Here is a 5,809-nt window from a genome sequence, read left to right as displayed (position 1 = left end):
ATGGTGGATGATTTCATAAAGTGCTGGTAAAAATTACACTTCCTGAAAACCAAAGACCCATTTGGAAATGCAAAAATTGTATCTTCTTTGCAGTGATGGCTTTAGAAACTGAGATGGACAGAATGTCACCAAAAGTATTCCTTTACTCAGTTTGATTCAGAGAAGATGAGGGTAAACAAAGAATCACAGCAATTAGCCATATTTGCAGAAGTAGTGTCTCACTATAGTAACAGAGAAGAGAAGTTTTGGATTGTTATGCCTGCAAAATAACTTCAACCCCTTCACTGCTTTCTATAGAAACTTCCTGCAAATTGCTGATTCAAAAAAATTCAATTAGTTCAATAACAAATAATTACTGATTTATATAAAATACTAGAGGAAAAACTATATAGAAAAGAAAAGCAAAACTTATCTACATATTATAAACCTCATAACAAAAATTGTTGCCAGAGAAAATGAAAATTTTATCCAAATATTTTGCCATGAAATAAAAAACGTAGTGAAGCCCTGGCGGGAATGGCTCAGTTGATTGGCTGTCATCCTGTGCACCTACAGGTTGCTGGCTTCATTCCTGGTCAGGGCATTTGCCTGGGTTGCAGGCTCAATCCCCAGCAGGGGGGCATGCTGGAGGCAGCCCATCAATGTATTGCCTTCACATCAATGTTTCTCTCTCCTCCCTCTCCCTTCCTCTCTCCTTAAAAATTCTAAAAAAAAAAAAAATTCAGTGAAGCTATTACATCAAAATTAAAAGACCATGAAGCAGAAATAAAAGAACTCAAGGGAGAAGGGATGAAGCTTTAAAAAATAAATAAAAAAGGTAAAATGTGTGCTGGCAAAAACCTGGAAAGAAGAAAAACCAAAATCTTTATAGAAATGAGGGTAAACATGGAAGAAGTACAGAGAAAAAAAGAGACTGTAGAAAACACACTAAGAAACAGGGGATAGAAATTTTAAAAGTAAGTAAAATGAAATTGAAGTAAAGGGAGTTTAAAAAAGGATTATAGAGAAAATGGTGGCTACAGATGATAAGCAAAAATGATCTTGTCAACCAAACGAGAAGTTCAAGCTGTAATAAAGCACAAAATACATTTATTTGAGCAAAGTGATTGCCATACAAGAGACACAGATTCAGGTAGCAACCCAGACTGTGCTCCAGAGAGAACAAAAACAGGTAGGGTTAATAAAGGCAAAAACTGCGAAATACAATTCTTCATACAATGAAGGCTTACTAGCCAGGTTAACAGGGATTGGTAAATTCCAATATGCAAACAAGGGTCAGAAAACTACAAGGAGGTGGGTAAGTCCATATGTGTCCAGGTAGCAGTTGTTCCAGGATATTTATGGTTCAGCCTTGAGCTGAGTTTAGTAACAGGCTTAGTCATTTAATAGCAGCTCTGACACCGAGGCACAAAATGTGTGGAGGCCCCACTTCCCTAAGAGCCTTGTACTCTGTTTTGTGACTGACTGTCATACTGTCTTTGCAATGCATATCCCATATTTTTTTTCGTTAACAATCTAAACTATACCCCCCAAAAAGTGAGTACTGAAAGAATAAAATGAAAGCATTGAAATAACATAATCGCTTTATGATCCAATTCAAAAAAATTCTCAAAAATAAAATTAGATTCCCCAAAGGGAAACCCTAAGAATACCCTAAAAAATGTTTTTTAAATATTGAAACAAAAATATTTTAGTCTTTCAGGAAAAATGATCAAGTTTCTGATAAATAAATAAAATTTTTAAAAAAGACTGTCACCCTAGCTGGTTTTGCTAAGTGGATAGAGCATCAACCTGCAGACTGAAGAGTCCCAGGTTCGATTTCAGCGGGCACATGCCCAGGTTGCAGGCTCAGTCCCCAGTGGTGAGAGTGCAGAAGGTAGCCAATCAATGATTCTCTCTCATAACTGATGTTTCTATCTCTCTCTCCCTCTCCCTTCCTCACTGAAATCAATAAGAAAATATATTAAAAAATAAAGAAAGAATGTAATTGGCTGGCCTCATCTTTTTTCACAGCAACATTCAATGCCAAAATACAGTGAAACAACAATGATAAGATATTCTAAAAGACAAACTAAGAACCAAAGTTTTTATACCCAGCCAAATCAGCCTTCCAATATAGACTTCAGGCAGTTTTAAATATACAATAACTCAAGGAATATTTTCCTTCTTGGGAAAACTACTAGGGTATAAACTTCAGTCATCCAAGAGTTTAGTAGGGAAACTATGGAGAAAGAACTGTTACTAAGACAAAAATAAACATAGGAATCAGGGTAATAAAATGAATGTAAATGTCATATGCTCTGGGAATATACAAATATTACAGCTAATAAAAACTGACAGAATGTAGTGCAGTAGATTAAGACATCTGCACACAACCATACAGTTTGTACAACTCACAGTTGGGAGGGGTATCATCATCTTGACTCTGACATGAAGGGCAACCCCTAGAGCTCTGTAGACACAATGTGCACAAACATGGACAACAGTCCCAGGGAGATTTACCTCACTTAGCTTATCTGTAACAGGTGGTGGTCAAAATCTAACATTTAAAGCAATAAATCAAGTTGTAAAAACATAAGCATATTTAACAGTAAAATGGCAAGTACAAAATACTAAAACATTGATGTTATTGCTTAAATTCCAGTGCTAAAGAAGCGGGGGGGAGGGGCTAATTTTTCAACAATGAGCAAAATAGGAAAAGTAATAAAATACTGTGTAAACTAAGGTATAATTTTAAAATATTTTATAAAGATATCATTTAAAAGGTAAATGCTGAGCAATCATCCAAACATAGCTATCAGAAAAAAAAAATTGTTTGCAAATAGATAAATCAGACCACAGTAAAAACTTCTAAAAATTCATAAACATATAAAATCTAACACAAGGCAGATGAAAGGCCAAGCAGAACTATTATATCAGTAAGTGTAAAAGTGACCTAACAAAAGTTACATATATGATGTATATATTAATACATCACTCAGACATTGCCAAAGGACATGAGAGCATGTTATCAGGCCTCCAATACATCTGTATGAGGAACCTGATACCCTTCCCTTCCCGGTGGAACAACCACTTAACTAGTAAAAATTACAAAACTAAAACATTTAAAATCTCTGGAAGTTGACCTAAGGGCATAAAGCAAATCAATAAGCATTTATTCAAGAAAATCTCCTTAATGTCTAAAAGAACAGTGGGAGTCTGTGACTTTTGAGCCAGAACTTCCTCCCGCTCTGTCCGAGGATATTACAGAATGTCTACTCACATTGAGGCCAAGGGAACGGGAGCTCCGATTTCAGCCCAGCAGAGGCAAGTTGCCAACATCTCCCACCCCAGTCATCAGTCTCCAAGTCAAGGAGATTAATATGGCATCTCAGATCGTGGGGAAAAGAGGGGATATGTCAATAAATGGGGTTTGGACAACTAAGTTAATATATAAAAAAGTAAAGAAAGATTCATATCTGACACTATGTACCAGAATAAGTTCCAAATAAGAAGAAAAATTTATTATAAATAAAAATAAAACCATAGAAGTAGTGTAGAATAATGTGAAGAAATACTTTTAAAACCTGAAAGTTGTAAAGTCTTTCTATTTCTGAAAACCCAGAATCCATGACATTTTAACAATTTACTACATAAAGACAGAAAACTTCTATATGGCAAAAAATAATAAGCAAAATTAAAATACATAAACCAAATTGGAGAGCCACATTTGTAACTATATCACAGATAAAGAATTAATCTCTCTGTTAGAGGACATTTTTAGAAATCAGTAAGGGTCAACAATAAACAAAAGGGTCCAAAAATATAAACAGAAAGTTTTCAGAAAAATTCAAATGACTCTTTGACAGATGTAAATTCCAGTTATAAAATGAGAAATGCAAATTAAATTTCCCTGAAATACCATTTTTCTTTCACCTTTAGATTGGTAAAAAATCATTTTTTTAATATATGCCATCATGGGGCTCTGAAATGTAAATGTTACTATTTTTATGGAGGGCAAAAGCACCTATCAAAGTTACAAATACATATGATCTTTGACAAAGTAATTTCACTGTAAGTTTATGCAGATATAAGTACTTAAATATGTGCAAATGATGCACATATAACTGTATTTATCAAAGCATTGTTAGCAAAGGATCGGAAATAAACCTTAGTATTTTTCAGTAGGGGACTGATTAACTATAGTATATCTATTCAGTGGAATGCTATGTAGTCATAAAAATGTCCATAAACTCTATGTACTGACTGATACGGAACATTGTTTAGAGAAAAGGCAAGGTTTAAAAGAACATATGTAAAAAAGTGAAAACTTAAGGATATACATAAATTCTGGAAGGTTGCACAAGGAGCTAATACTAATAGCCTAATGATGGCAACCAGGGGAACTGGATGGGGAGCAAGAATGAGATTAGGAGGAAAAGTTTTCAATGTATATTTGTTTGTTTTTTAATATTAAACCATGTGCACTAATTTCCTACTGAAAATAAATCAAATTTTAATGACCAATCAGCAGGGACCTGAGGCTGTGTGGCACCAGGCCAGGGCAGGGCTTGACGGGGGTGGGGTCAGCCGGATCTGGGTCTCACCTAATGGGGGTGGGGCCAGCCAGGTCTCGGTCTGGCACAATTTCGAGGCACGCATGGGTGGGCAGGAACTTGACTCTGGGTCCCGCAACGCACCCCAAACTCTGACAGGAGGGATATTTTCATATAATTTTACTAATTTTCTTTCATCTCTGAAACTTGTATTATAGAGAAAGGGAAAATAGCAATATTAAAATATTTCCTCTAATTAATTCCCTTTTAATGTGCACAAATTTCGTGCACTGGGCCACTAGTAAGAAAATAAAGATTATATAGGTCAAATAAGTAATTATCCCTTCCCTGGTCTCTGCTCTTTCCTATAAATCTCTCTAGAGAAATATACCTATGGGGAACAATTGCAAAATAATAATCCTATATAATAAAAGGCTAATATGCAAATCAGCCGAACGGTGGAATGTCTGGTTGCTCTGTGCACACTGACCACCAGGGGGGGCAGACGCTCAACGTAGGATCTGCTCTCTGGTGGTCAGTGCACCCCCACAGGGGGAGCGCTGCTCAGACAGAAGCCAAGTAGTGGCGAGTGCAGTGGCGGTGGTGGGAGCCTCTCCCGCTTCTGCTGCAGGCGGGCGGTAAGGAGCAAGGGGTTCCAGACTGCAAGTGCCCCAGACCGCAAGAGGAATATCTGACTGCTGGCTTAGGCCCAATCCCCCCAGGGCCTAAGCCTGCAGGCGGATATCCCCTGAGGGGTCCCAGACTGCGAGAGGGTGCAAGCCAGGCTGAGGGACCCCCTGAGTGCACAAATCTTGTATACTAGGCCTCTAATAATAATATAAATAAAGCAACATTTATTACTAACTGAGTGAGATTTCTCCCCAAACTCCACAGCCTGAACCACCTGGAAAACATTGTCAGCCTTGTGTGGAGTCCTAAATGCATTCCGTCCTCTTGAAAGAAAATCTGAATCTCAGAGTTACATGCCCACCAGGGCCAGGGAAAGAGAGAGCAAGGAGAGAACAGGAATAACTTTTCTCCAAAGCCGAGGGTTAGCCTAGGCCAATGGTCGGCAAACTGCGGCTCGCAAGCCACATGCGGCTCTTTGGCCCCTTGAGTGTGGCTCTTCCACAAAATACTGACTTCTGCGCATGGGCCACTAAGTTTCAATCGCACTGTACGTGCGCGCCCGCACATGGTATTTTGTGGAAGAGCCACACTCAAGGGGCCAAAGAGCCGCATGTGGCTTGCGAGCCGCAGTTTGCCGACCATTG

The sequence above is a fragment of the Myotis brandtii genome, unplaced genomic scaffold (genome assembly GCF_000412655.1).
Source record: "Myotis brandtii unplaced genomic scaffold, ASM41265v1 scaffold185, whole genome shotgun sequence".
NCBI lineage: Eukaryota > Metazoa > Chordata > Mammalia > Chiroptera > Vespertilionidae > Myotis > Myotis brandtii.
This window is presented reverse-complemented; position numbering follows the sequence as displayed.